The following is a 15,350-nucleotide window of genomic DNA, read 5'->3' as shown; positions in this document are numbered from 1 at the left end:
ATCTCTATTGTGTATCTACCTTACTAAAAAACTAATATTTACTTTGCGCTGTGTTGCCATGATCGTTTAATTACCTAGTTTTCTCAATTATTATTCAGCCTTATCACCATAGAGGAAATATATTCAGGCTTATTCCGACAGGCGTTTTCTTTTAAACGCCAGTGTCGTTTGTCGTGGCGTCTCGTTTTTTCTTTGGTATTCCGTAACTCAAACGCCGGACTTTCTTTCGCTCTTACATTCCACATACGATCCACTACAACAGCTGACATTTCAAACTTCAAAATTGTTTTTAAATTGAATAATTTCTTTTCTGAAATTTAATTTGTAAAATTTGTTTAAATTTCTTGTAAATACAAAAAGAAACGGAAAAATGTATAGTGTAGCAAGTTATTTTTCGTGGATTCGTAGTGACGACGAAGAGGAAGAAAAAAAAAAGCAAGATTTGATAGTGCATAGAAGATATATTCGATCTAAAGCAAATCCTTTTGATTTGCCCGATTCAAAGTATGTAATTAATTAAAACAAATAAATATATGTATGTATTATTGCACAATGATTTTATCGTAATCGTTAACAGATTCAAAATGTATTTTCGTCTGGACAAAGAGGCCTTCAAGTATCTTTTTTGTTTGATCGAAGACAGTTTTCCTCAGCAACGTTCTGTGGCAATTCCAACGATTTTGAAACTAGCTGCTACCCTTAGATTTTTCGCCGGAGGAAGCTACCAAAAAGGGGTTGGAAACGACTTCAATTTGGGATTAGCGCAGCCTACTCTTAGCAAAATTCTTAAGGAAATGTTAAACTATTTAAACTATTTAAAATCTCAGCAACTGACTCCCACCCCAAAGACTTTTCATAACCTCTTTTGTAGTTTTTTGCGAGGTGCTCGTTTTCCTCCATGAGCTCGACCATCCGTCGCATTTGGATTTGGGTTGTAATTTTTACCCTAAATGAACAATTTTAAATTATAAAAACTAAAATAAATTAAAAAAAACTTACATTTTTACTTCTGGCGTCAACAAATTTTCCGACGATAACTTTTGACGTTTTTTATTGTTTTTTTTTAAGATAAACGCCTACCGGAATAACCAAAAAAGAAATGTGAATGCGTTCCACAAGAGAGAGTCGATAAATTGACTTTTAATTGGCGTTGAACGCCTTACGTAATACCAAGTTCGTTTTGTCGTTTTTTTTTGGCGTTCAACGCCTTACGGAATAAGCCTGATTATCTAGAGTCCCGACTTAATGGGTTTGCTAAATTGAGACAATTTTGCCCTTTATCATAAGCATTCACCCTTATTTTGAGATTCGTTTTCGATAGTTATTCGAGAAGATTTTATTTTGAGATTCGATCGATTCGAAAATTTGCTGATTCAATCGAAGGTTCATTTAAAAAAAAAAATAAGTAAATTTTGACTATCGACTGATTCGAACCAAATGTCATTTTTGTGTCGTTCAGATATTTTCTGGTGCATAGTTGAAGAAAGATGTAAGTTTTAACAATTTTTATACGATAATTAAACGAAATTGGTTATATTAACGAGTTTTTTTTATTATTTCATAAAGCGCACAGTCACATTCAGATTGGACAAATAGGGAACAAAAAGAAATCCTGATAAGGTTGATGGAGGAGAATCCGGAGGTAGCGAATGGTTTTTTTGTAAACCGTATAGATGTTGACCGGTTTTGAAGAGATGCTGCAAGCTCAATAGCCATGGGCCTCCATATAAAGACGGTGCTACGGTATGGACAAAGAAGTTCCCCCCTGTATCTCGATGGAAAGCTCATCCAAGACATATTTAAATGGCCGTTTTTTGAGGCGAAAGTTCCTTACAAATCTACAAAACAAAATCAATTTAGTCACCAGGATTTATTTCTGCAATAGAAAAAGTTCACATCAATTTTATAGGTACTTACTTTAAATCGTCAAACTCAAACGGATTTGATGCTTCCATAATCCTTCTTCTAAGAACATGTTCTCGTTCTTCGCCATAAAGCCTAGTACATACTTGTGAACCATCTCGTGAACCCATACAAATTTCAGTTTTTGGTTCACCCGTGAACTTGCTCGTGAAGCTGAGTGGAGAACAAAGTGGAGAGTTTTCGTTCACGGGCAATTCACGTCCAAAATGTACGGGAACTGTTGGTGAAGCTGAAGTCAAATGTTCACAACGTGTACTCACAAGTGTGTACCAGTGAGCAATGTCAAAAGTTCACTTTCTCCACTGGCGAACGTTCACTTCACGAGGAAGTATGTACTAGGCTTTAGAACTAAGAAACAAAACTATTGCCATTGTTTGCTTTCTCCAAAATAAGAAAATCTACATCGATTTGAAGTTTATAAACTTTTATTGTTTTCATTTCAATTGATAGTGTGACCATGTGTGACGAATATACATAACATATTAAACGGTATAAACACAACATGAAAATTCAAACCAAAATCGTTACGTTAGTTGAAAAAATGTTTAATTTCATGTCTTGAATGTTTTTCTTTATCACTTTATTAACTTTATTTTTCAATTCAGAAACTGTTAATCTGTGACAAACTCTGAATTAAAAATAAGACTCTTCGAAAATAAAAATTTAGTGTGGTCACACTAAATCAAATCAAAATGTCAAATCATTTAGAACAGCTGATCTCCAAAATACTGTTCATTTCGGTTCATTTTCTGCAATGAATATTTTTCATTCGAATCTCAAAATAAACAAAATTCATTCGAACGAATAAATATAGTCACTCGAATCAACGTTTCGTTCTAATCTCAAAATAAGCATGATTGTTAGTTCTCCAGTGCATTTCTAATGGGAAAATCCAGATTCTATGTAGTGGGAAAACAATATGAGGTGGGGTGCCGTTCATAAAAGAAATCCGTTGAATTCAAAAATGAATGAAATATTTTTAGAAAAATGAATTTTACAACTTCTTTTTAGTAAAAGCAGTGCTAAAAATAATATTTAAATGCTTTTGGCACACAAATTCTATGGATTTTTATGAAAAATTTCGCTAAAAACAGAAAAAATCGTGCTGAAAGTATAAGCTCGCCCTAGAACTGTAGTGCGAACGTGGCCCAATTTGAGTTATGTCAAGTTTTGACAGATGAACAGCGAGGTGCGTATTTTGACAATTCTACGAAAATGTAAACAAAACAAAATTCAGTATCAATAATGCAAATGAAGGTAAAACAAAAATATTAATTTATTGAAATAAAAATAAATAATGAATTTAATTTAATCCTCAGATAAAGAAGAAACCAAGGATAATATTGCAAGAAGAAAAGTGGAAGCCCCGAGTAGGAAGCCAGCAACGCCGACATATTTATTCTGGAGTGAATAGGTACAAATTGAAGGTAAATGTGTTCATATTACTGCTTGAACAGAATGAGATGCAGATGTAGCTAAGAAAATCGCTGTAGTATAAGCTGCCAATAAAAACGCTCACTAATGTAGCAAAGGTCGCCCACAATGGTGTATCACAGGAAATTTATTCGGGCATGTTCAACGCATATGAAATTTATATTTGAACTGAATTTGTATGGTAGCATGCTATAAAAAAGTTACAAAACCAGAAAAAAATCTCAAATGCATTGAACGCTCCCAAAAAAAAGTGAAAAGTCAAAGAATGAAATGGGTTTCCCCCATCTGTCATCTCAAATGTAGCTTGCAGCGTCGCCAAAAGTTAAAGTTGAGTCAACTTGCGCTGCAGCTACTGCTACAGCTACAGTTTCTCATTGTGTCGATGTATACCTACTATTTTCGTATCTTTTAACTTTGACAGTGCTACAGGCTACAGCTACAGCTACACCATTCTGTTCAAGCAGTCAATTTTAAACTCAAATTATATGAATATTGTTTTGTTTTTTAGTTAAAATTACACTTCTCAACAAGACTTTGTTCCTGGCAATCAAATCGCTCTATTCTGATGGATTATATACTAATTTTTAACCCTGTAGGAATGAGAAGGGCCGATTACAGCGAAGGGATCGATGTCGCAGAAGACTGAAAAGCTTTGCTTTGCAACCTATCTGACATGCTTCATTTATTTGAGATGGATATGCAAGTCGAGAGTTGCTATGAAATTGAGGAATCTCTTGACATGCTGGTCATTCATAACCAAGCCAACTTGAACAAATACAAGTTGAATCAATTGCAGCGTTTGACAGGAGCACATTCACGTCATGTGTCACCATCTGTGCAATGCAAAGCACTTCTTTCAGCCAGCTACGGATAGGCGAAAGATTGCAGTGTATGCAAGTAATTCCTCATGATGTGAACAATAGTTAATTTAATCTAAATCAGTTTTTCAAGACAGTACCTACCACCGAGGATTGGCCAGTTGATCTGTTTCACTATTTTTTTTTTTTTGCAGAAATTCACATTTGAATATCTTCCTTTTACATTTTTGGGCGTACTCTGTGATGTAGTTGGTAAAGATGTGTTTATAAATAATAAAATAAGAACTATCTTAATTTTTGCTTTTTCTAATTTAAATTGTAGGTCTCTGGAAGTCAATTGAAATACCTTCCTTCATTTATGATTTATTGCTTTCGATGCCGTCAACATTTTCAATTCAATTCAAACCCGAATCCAGAATTACTCTACCAATTTAAGCTCTTGAGATATTATTTTGTTTGTAATTCGAAAGCAATTATATATATATATACAGAAAAGGCTTTTTGAAGCTATCAACTTTATGAAATAGTTTTATTTTCAAAAAAAATGTTTGATGATTATCAAAATATATAATATCTTCCTTCAATATTTTCTTCCTTTACAATATTTTCCTATTACGAATTTGTAGTCTTGAGATTATAACATCATATAACATATAACTAATAAGAAATTACAAAAACCAAGTGAAATAAACAAAATTATTTGAACTGGAGCTAAAAGCAAAGATAATGTACTTTGTAAAATCATCTTGCAGTTTAAAGTTAAGAGATACGTCATGCTTTACCGGTTTTAAAAACCGGATGTAATAGAAACATTTTAAGGTGATGTTCAAAGTCCGGATATCTTAATCCTCTCAAAAAAGAACGAGTTTCTGATTAATGCTATTGACCACATGAAATCACAAAGAAATACATACGAACGTACTGAATCAAAACATAGGAATAGGATTAAAAATATTAAGTTTTTAATTTAAACACATGTCTGAATAAAAAGAATAAAATCTGCTTAAAATAGCTTACTTGTTTTTTGTTTGTATTATTATTTGCTAAAAACCAAACAAAAAATAAAAAAGGTCTAATACACTATAATAATTAACCTGAACAGATCAAATTTAGGAAATACAGAAAGTAATATTTTTCTTTAAAAAAAAGTACATTTAATATCTTTTTTATTTACTCAAAAACTAAGAAGTTACATTTTAACATCCAGATATTGTTTATTAAGTGAAAATACATTATTAGCGTTGAATTTAAAACAATATTAAACTATAATAAACCTGAACCGTGAACCTTGATTATTAACGGATGAGATTTAAAGCATGTCGTCGACTGTAATCATCTTCACTTCAGGATTTGTTGCAATACCGCTTCGATTTGTTGCTGAAAAGAAAAACACATTAATTAGGTAGTGCTTTCAAAGTTTGTGGTTTATGTGAAGCTTACTTTGAAGTAGTGTTGCCATCATAAGCCTTCTGGTCAGTAAAAGCACAATTAAATTGTAGCAAGTTGATTGGTTTATAATTATAAAACTCCCGCTGCTAATTAGATCCGTTGATTAAAAAAGAGGCTGGGATGCGACCCACACTGATAACTTCCCATCCCGTCTGTCGATTTGTCCTGCTTAAAAGTTTATCTATATGTATTCGTATCAATTTTTACCAAGCTTGCGTACTATTTTTTATAGATTTTATTTTTGATGAAAAAACGGACTGTTGGGTTTTTGTAAAAAAATTACTGAATATCCAAAACAATATTTTCTGTGAAATAAAATAAGCTTGAAGCTAATATTTTTAATTTTTGAAAAGCTATTTGAGTTGAAAGTAAATTTTTAACAAGTTTTAGTAATGTTTTTTTTAGTTTTATTTTTTGTAAAAAAACTGTCAATTCGATTTTTTTCAAAATTTTATCGAATGTTGAGAACAATATTTCTTATAAGTAAAAATTAGTTAAAAGCTATTCAGGCTTATTCCGATAGGCGTTTTGTTTTTAAACGCCAGTGTCGTTTGTCGTGGCGTCTCGTTTTTTCTTTGGTATTCCGTAACTCAAACGCCGGAGTTTCTTTCGCTCTTACATTCCACATACGATCCACTACAACAGCTGACATTTGAAACTTCAAAATTGTTTTTAAATTGAATACATAATTTCTTTTCTGAAATTTAATTTGTAAAATTTGTTTAAATTTCTTGTAAATACAAAAAGAAACGGAAAAATGTATAGTGTAGCAAGTTATTTTTCGTGGATTCGTAGTGACGACGAAGAGAAAGAAAAAAAAAGGAAGATATATTCGATCTAAAGCAAATCCTTTTGATTTGCCCGATTCAAAGTATGTAATTAATTAAAACAAATAAATATATGTATTATTGCACAATGATTTTATCGTAATGATTAACAGATTCAAAATGTATTTTCGTCTGGACAAAGAGGCCTTCAAGTATATTTTTTGTTTGATCAAAGACAGTTTTCCTCAGCAACGTTTTGTGGCAATTCCAACGATTTTGAAACTAGCTGCTACCCTTAGATTTTTCGCCGGAGGAAGCTACCAAAAAGGGGTTGAAAACGACTTCAATTTGGGATTAGCGCAGCCTACTCATAGCAAAATTCTTAAGGAAATGTTAAACACTCTCGAGGAAAAAGTTTGCCCCCTTTGGATTAAGATGAATCTCTCAGATGAAGAAAAATCGGAAGCAAAAATACATTTTTTTCAACAAGCTGGAATTCCAGGTGTTATTGGGTGCGTCGATGGAACACATGTTAAAATTTTCGCGCCTGAGAAAATAGATCAACACAGATATTACAACAGAAAATAATTTTTTAGTATTAACGTGATGCTGGTAAGCAAGAATTGCCTACACAATAACATATATAAAAAACATATCTTAACATATGTTTAAGGTCTGTGATAACAGAATGCGTATAAAATACGTAGATGCAAGACATGCTGGAGCTAGCCATCATTCCCTAGTTTGGAATGCTAGCGAGTTTCGAGGGTTTTTGAAAAGGAATTATGATGGAGGTGAAAGAAATACTTGTCTTTTGGGTATGAGATCGTGATAAATATTTAAACATTTAAAATAAATTAGGAAATGCTGGGTATCTTGAGCCTTTTCTTTTAACTCCTTATAGAGCCCCAGAAGAAGAGAAGAAGGCAGTAGATAAAGCCTGTTTAACAGCAAACACTCCAGAACAAAAAACATCATTGAAAGAACAATAGGAGTATTAAAGAATCGGTTCCGATGTCTGCTTGGTGCAAGGCAATTGCACTACACTCCGGAGAAAGCTACGCAAATTGTAAATGTTTGCGCAGCTTTGCACAATATTGGTGTCCATTACAATTTGGTTCCACCTGAAAATATAGTTATATTTACGAATGATAACACTCCAAATTTAGGAGACCAATTAAATACTAACGATGACCATGCAGCAGTGCAAATGCGCAATGATATTTTAAGCAGCATTTAATAAAATATTTTAACTACGTATCTTATGGCAATTGATTTATTTTGTAATTCACTCTTTTGTATTTTATTAAAATATAAGTAAGTATTATTAAACATAAATATATCATTTCAGGTAACTTGAGTTTGCAGTCTCTTGTTTTTTTTTTATTTAACGATAACTTAAAACTATAAAAAAAAACTCAAATGGTAAAGAACTTATATATTATTATTTGTTTCTAGAAGCTCCAGTTTACGTTCCTCGAGTTCAAGCTGCTTCTTTCTAACTTCCAAGTCTTTTATTTTTAAATTATTCGATTGTACTCTTTGCCTGACATCGCGCTCCATTTGTATCTTAACCATTTTAAGTTTCTCTTCTTGGAGATGAAAGTTTTTCCTTTCATATCTCGCACATTCATTAAGATGCTTTTCGATGCCAAAAATCGATGTCACATTGTCTCCCAGCTTTTGATTTATTTCTCTCAAGGTTTCTTCCATTTTAGAAAATAATTTTTCCTGAACCTCAGTTTGTTTTTTCAACATAGTTTCAAAAACATTTTCCTTTTTTGTTGGTCTGGGCCTCGGAGCTTCATCACACAATTCTTCATCATTTTCCTGCTTCTCAAATTCGCCCAAAATGTGTGTCAAATCATCATCGACCCCGCTAATTATTTCAATAGGCATATCATTTACTGGGCACGATGATGCATTTGTGGCTACTGTAATATTTGAAACATTTGCAGATTTCAGCTTGGTCGATTGGGCGATTGGGGATCGGGACCCAAAACGAAATGAACCACCTGCGGCGTATCCTGTCGGATTCACTACCAAGTCCAACGACAATATCCTTATTATGGCTTCGTCCAAGTCATTAAATTTTTTTTTGTAGGGCCCTCCTCCTGTAGCTTCATTTTCTTTTTTGTTAAACAAGAGCTTTTGTTTAAATTTGAACTTGGCGTCAAACCAGACCTAAGGACAAAAATTAATTTTAACTTAAGTTTAAAAATTTTAAATTCATATACCTACTTTCTGCCACTCCTTTCCTTTTCTCATAGGCGGCCCAAGACTATTTAAAATCTCAGCAACAGATTCCCACCCCAAAGACTTTTCAAAACCTCTTCTGTTAATTTTTTGCGAGGTGCTCGTTTTCCTCCATGAGCTCGACCATCCGCCGCATTTGGACCTGGGTTGTAATTTTTACCCTAAATAAAAAATTTTAAATTATAAAAACTAAAATAAATTTTAAAAAAACTTACATTTTTACTTCCGGCGTCAACAAATTTTCCAACGACAACTTTTAACGATTTTTATTGTTTTTTTTTTTTTAAGATAAACGCCTACCGGAATAACCAAAAAAGAAATGTGAATGCGTTCCACAAGAGAGAGTAGATAAATTGACGTTTAATTGGCGTTGAACGCCTTACGTAATACCAAGTTCACACTGTCGTTTTTTTGGCGTTCAACGCCTTACGGAATAAGCCTGATTATCTTAAATTTTTGAAAAGGTATTTCAGTCAAAAAACCAAATTTTACCAACTTTTAATAATTTTTTTTTAGGTTTTTATTTTTTGTAAGAAAACTGTCAATTCGAATTTGAAAACAATATTTCTTATAAGGTAAATTAGTTTGAAGCCAATATTTATATTTATTTTTTTTAGGTTTTTATTTTTTGTAAAAAAAACTGTCAATTCGATTTTTCTCAAAATTTTACCTAATGTTGAAAACAATATTTCTTATAAGATAAAATAAGCTTAAAGCCTAAATTTCAAGTTTTTGAAAAGATATTTGAATCGATATTCAATTTTTACGAACTTTCAGATGTCAAAAACATTATTCTTCGTTGCACAAAATTGTTTTAGAGATGAAATCATATTTCAGTCGTAAAATTTTGAAGGTGACAATTTTTTTTTTTCAGTTTTATTGATTTATAAAAAAAAAAACGTTATATTGATTTTACACACGCACGCACAGACATCTTTCTAAAAATCTTTTATTTCGACTCTAGGGACCTTGAAACGTGAAAATTGTTTTGCGAGGCTAATTCCAAAATTCCAATCGGACCTTGTCATAAATGCACAATTTCCGGTTGTATTATTTTTGGAAATTTTCGGCATGTGAAGGTTGCGGGAAATTCTTAAAACATCATTTGGATAGTTCCTGTGTCGATGGTCTTCTATGTGATTCTAGTTAGTTGTTTTGGTGATTTAATAAGCATTTTGTATTTAGGTATTCGGCTTCTTTTTTTTCTGTCCAAATAAGAAAATTCTAAAATAGTACATATGAAAATGATTAGATTTTCTTTATTCAAAAACTAACAAATGATTTTTAATTTCCCGTCATTTAGGAAGTGTTCTCCCAACAGGTTGCTTCAATGTGAACATTCATTTAATCATCTACGTGGTCTGCGTCGGCCTAAGTGGCAGCAGTAGCCGATGAATCGATCAGCAGTGTCCTTACCGTTCTTTAGTGAGATATTTGGAGTTACAAGCATCGATTTAAATCTAGAAGGTGAAGATTAAGCAAGTTAATCACGATATGATTGTTTCCATTTGTACTTACACAACTGTGCTGTTGCACTCCATGGAACAGGAAGATGTTGGTTTTTTTGGTCGGCTTGTACCATACTTCTGGCAGCTGATGAATGGGCAAAGGACGTTGGAAATCCTAAAGAACCATAGAATTTAAAATATATTGTCAAGATTACTCGTAAGTTACCGAATGAACTTACCTGATTTGCCTGCATACTCTGCCGTTGCTATTGCCGCTGTTAAGTCATTCCAAAACTTGGCGGTCGACTACTACAATCCCTTGCACCATTGAATTGAAATTCACCTGGGGACTATCGCCCTTGTTTTGAGTAAGCCTTCTAAATTTCTTGAGAAAAATTGCTTTCTGTATCATGGTTCGTAATCGGCAGCACCCGAAATTAAAATACTAAGGAGATGATAATAAAGTTGATTTTTATCCTTATGTACATCTTCTTGAGTTGGTAGTAAAGTATATTATTGGAGCAATCCATAGCTGAAACAAAGCAACATAAGTATTCTTTTGTTTACGAAATTCTTTTTTTAAACGTACCTACTTGAGCTCCGAGTAAAGTTAATCTCATTGTTTTCTTCTGGTTCCTGGTCTATTGTTTTTTCAATTAAATGCACTTGTTGCTCTTAATCGTCAAGGTTTTTAATCTGAAAAGAAATAAATTCTGTTGAATGTTTAGACAAAACAAAATAATTTACAAAAACTTACTTGTACAATCTCAAATTTAATGTTTTGTTTTTGAAATCGAAATTGTGGAACTGTCATTTTTGACAAGAATTCAATCTGACATTTTGCCTTTTTTCCACCAATCACATGTATGCACCGATACGGAGTTTGAGAGAAAATTCGAGAGTTCGTGAAAAATGGTATCACTAGCCCCGAATGAATAGGAAGTTTGGCAGTTTTTTCTACGAACAGATTTTTTTTACTTACATTTTGTCATCATGGATGTCAAATGGATTAAATGCATCCCTTAAAATTTTCCTTTGTATTTTTAATCTGCATTTTCGTTGCAAACTTTCTTCATTTATTGCAAAAATTGCGATTGCAAATTAATCCATTTTAAAAAATACACAAACAGCAAGATCCAAGATTAAATTTCAATTTTGATTTTCACATTTTGACTAGCTGATTCCGAATAAATGGTTTCTATATAGCAATGCTTTTTCACATTCTTTCGGGGCCTATGATATGAATTTGTTCGTATTCGTAGCGGAACGAGCTTGTGACAAGGGTGATTGAGTCTGTTAAAGCATCCCACATTCATATAGTACGACTAAGAAAATCTCTGGGGGCGACTTTCCATTACCGCAGCACGAATTTCCTTATGACTTTTTTTACAGTTAGGTAGGGGTCTCAATAGAACATGTTTTAAATATTAGGGCGAGGAAACAACTTTAAGTCTTAAAAAAAAATATTTTATTTTTCGGACTTAACCCAACTTTTTTGTATTGCCTTTTTTGAACCTAAAACAAGTTTTTTTAATTGATAGCACGACGCACGTACTAACAGCTAGGTATGTAAGGGGGACCATGCTGCCCCCCTGCAACCCCCCACTATCACTATAGGATTTGGGGTGGGTGCGAGTTTGGGTATATGCAAAGTATTTTTTCATTTGAGCACCAAAATAAAAGAAATCACCAAGAAAAAGAAACAAGTATGGCAACACTGAACAAAAAACAGGGAAGAAATGTCAAAATCAACCATTTTTGTGTGTTTTTTATGAAAAAAGTGAACTTTAAAAATTAATTAAAAATAGAAATAAATGTTTCCTCGCTCTAAAATTGGTATGGTTATTATTTATTTGCACATATCTATCGAATAAAAAAAACCGCGAGTCGAAATTCGTGCTGCTGTAATGGAAAGTTTGTACTTTACAGTACGACCGAAATTGGGCTCAAGGCTAAACTGATGGGCATTCTTAAAAGAACGAGTATTACGGTTGAATTGTTTGAGGGGAGGAATACAACTGGCTATTTCATTAGAGCATTGCTTATGGAAGTAGCGATAAAATAATGAGAGACATGAAACCTTACGACGCGACGGTGCTCGAGAGATGCAAAGGTTTCAGTTAGACAACGGTCACCTATCACTTTTAGAGCTCTCTTTTGAATTCTGTTCAAGAGACTCAGGTGGGTTATAGGAGCACCTACCCAAATATGGGAATTGTACACAAGACGAATATAGGCTTTTTAAATTATAGCCAGATCAGAAGGGGTAAAAGGCTTCTTGCATCGTCAGAGAAAACATAAACACTTAGCAGCATTTATGGCGATGTCACATATGTGATCACTCCACAAGTGGTTTGTAATGCACATATGTACCTAGGACTGATAGCTGTTCAGTCTCCTCGATGCAAGTACCACTCATGGATAGTGGCATTGGTCACGCTTTTGCTTCAGTAGACAGCATTGAGTTTTCGAAGCATTAAATTCTACATGGTTTTTGATTCCCCATTGAACAATGCTGTCAAGATCAGAATTTAATGAGCTTATCATACGCTGCCGTGGTAGTCCACATCCAAAGAACAAGGATGAGAATCTAAAAACGAATATGAAAAGCTGAGGGTACTGTCATCCGCGAAACAATTTAGTGGGTTAGAAGTTTCAGACAAACGATCATTTATAAAAATGAGGAAGAGCGTTGAAGACAAAATGGAGCCCTGGGCACACCAGCGTTTATTTTGTGAATATCAGATTTGAACCCGTCCAATACTACTTGAATTGAACGGTGCGAAAGGTAATTTTTAACCCAACGAAGAAGGGATTCAACAATACCAAATGCACACATTTTCGATACGATAGCTTGATGCCAAACTCTATCAAATGCTTTTGAAATATCAAGTGCAATAATCTTACTTTCTCCAAAACGAAGTAAAGATTTGTTCCACTGTTCGGTGAGATAAACCATGAGATCACCAGTGGACCTATTGGTAGGTAGTTAGTTTGGCAGTTTTAACAACGAACGGTTATTTTGATCGGAGTTCAATTGAAAACAAAAATAAAATTGTGAAGATAAATTAAATAAAATCCCGCAATGGATTTCAAAACGGATTACAATCTGCTGATGGGTGTGATTGAACTCGAAAACTTGCAAGCGTCGTGTTATTGATCCAGGATTTCCAATATCCGTTACTGGAACAGTAATAAACAATTCTATCCCTATTAAAGCTGTATTAAACCCAAAAATAATTTGTATATCTCATCTAGACCCACTAACAACGCCAGAAGATATAACTTCTCACTTATTAGTTTCTACCAGTGTTGGGCATTAATTAATTAAAATTTTAATTATCTTAGTAATTGATTGAATAATTAATTGCAATTAATTGCAATTAATTGCAATTAATCTGTTAATTGCATATTACAATTAATTTATTTAAATTTACGCATGTTAATTGCGAGACACAATTCTGGGATTCGCCACACTATGTATCTTCGCTTGCGTCGTGGTGCCTCCACCATCCAGTCACTATTAGGTATGTGCAAACATTAGTCAAGTGCAGCCGTGTCTATATCGCTCCTAATTAAACAAAGTTCGCTTCGTTGTTTAAAAATAAGCCATACAAATTTGTATAGAAATAATCATTATACAAAGTGTGTAAAAGATAATGGATAATGATATTCAGGACGACGGTAACGTTTTAACGAGTATGAGTATATCGGACAATAATCAAACGCAAGACCCCGTGTCGTCCTTATCGCCAAGGGCGTCAAGGTCAACCGGCATTGGCGATGATAATACCACTGCTGCTGAGTCATCGCGTCAGTTGCAGCTCCTTTTACTTGATGGTACATATTTTAAGCACTTGCCTGAAAAATCATCAGGCAACAAAATAATAGCTAAGTGTATGAAATGTCCGGAAGATATGATGATAAAAGTTAAAGGGTATACTAATTTTACGTCTAATTTTTTAAGCCATTTGAAAAGAAAGCATGGACAACAATGCATCGAGGAGTACAAAACATATGTAAAGAAGAAGAGGTTAATTGAAAAAGAAAAAAGCGAGAATATTGGTAAAACTAGGGTGAGGAATATCAAGAAATCTGTTAAAAATAAGCCGACCCAAAATCAGTTCGACGAAAACATTTTAAAATATTTTATGCATCTATGATTCCGTTACGTGCAATAGAAGACCCTTACTTTTTAAAAATTTTAACTGATTTAGAAATATCTACAATGGACATCACCCTTATGAGTCGACGTACTCTAGGGCGACGCATAGAAAATTACTACGAAAAACAAGTGGCGAAGATCAAAGCCGAACTAAGTGAAGTTGATTATGTATGCACAGCATTGGACATTTGGTCAAGTAAGAAAAGAAGTTTTATTGGCGTCACAGCGCACTGGATCAAAGACGATTTGCGCAGAACTTCAGTGGCGTTAGCCTGTCAGAGATTCAAAGGTATCCACAGTTACGATCGTTTATCAGAAATCATTCAAGAAATAAATGCAAGCTTTAGTCTTAATTCAAACAAAATTGTTGCCTCGGTGACCGACAACGGCAGCAATTTTGTAAAAGCATTTCAAACATTTGGTGTTAAATTATCCAACATTGACTGAGCAAATGAATTCCCATGGTTTGAATTTGCTTCCGGTACATTTGAGATGCTGTGCACACACATTGAGCCTTTGTGCAACAACAGACGTACATAGAGTTTTAAACGAACCAAATACTACATTGTCGGCTATGCATTCTGTTGTCATGAAGAAATGTAATGTTCTATGGAAGGCTGCAGCACGTCCAAAAAGTGCGGAAATCATTAAAGATGTATTGCAACACACCCTAAGCTGGCCCGTTGAAACTAGATGGAATAGCTTGTTTGACTCTCTGAAGCAAATACAGAGCATTAAAGAAAAAAACTTACTTCTTCATAGATCTTTGAACATTAAAAATGTAATAAAAAAAAATGAATTTGAATACATTAAAGAATACTTTATCTGTGCTGCACCTGTGGCAGAAGCCCTCGACATAATTCAGAGCGAGACAAACACATACTATGGTATAGTGATGCCGTGTCTTTTGGCCTTACGCAAACAACTACATAAAATCGAAAGAAAGAATACCTTTAATTATTGCAAGCCTCTGATCGAGTCCTTTAGACAAGGCGTTCAAAACCGATTTTTAAAATTTTTCGAAGTTACCACACCTGAAGCAGAAAATGCAGCCATAGCTGCCCTATCATATCCTCGGTTCAAAAACAAG

General features: G+C 33.6%; 2 long non-coding RNA genes across 2 annotated transcripts; both read left to right on the top strand.

Annotated features, from left to right (window-relative positions):
- The first annotated feature begins 3,133 nt into the window (after window positions 1-3,133).
- LOC129947242 (uncharacterized) lies at window positions 3,134-5,158 on the top strand. The gene is made up of 4 exons (XR_008781698.1): window positions 3,134-3,180; window positions 3,243-3,350; window positions 3,866-4,427; window positions 4,498-5,158. It is a non-coding gene; the product is annotated as an uncharacterized LOC129947242 (long non-coding RNA).
- An 866-nt stretch (window positions 5,159-6,024) lies between these two features.
- LOC129948083 (uncharacterized) lies at window positions 6,025-7,203 on the top strand. Its single transcript, XR_008781831.1, has 3 exons — window positions 6,025-6,495; window positions 6,565-7,003; window positions 7,065-7,203. It is a non-coding gene; the product is annotated as an uncharacterized LOC129948083 (long non-coding RNA).
- Window positions 7,204-15,350: the final 8,147 nt, after the last annotated feature.

The sequence above is a fragment of the Eupeodes corollae genome, chromosome 2, assembly GCF_945859685.1.
Source record: "Eupeodes corollae chromosome 2, idEupCoro1.1, whole genome shotgun sequence".
NCBI classification, from domain to species: Eukaryota; Metazoa; Arthropoda; class Insecta; order Diptera; family Syrphidae; genus Eupeodes; species Eupeodes corollae.
This window is presented reverse-complemented; position numbering and strand designations above follow the sequence as displayed.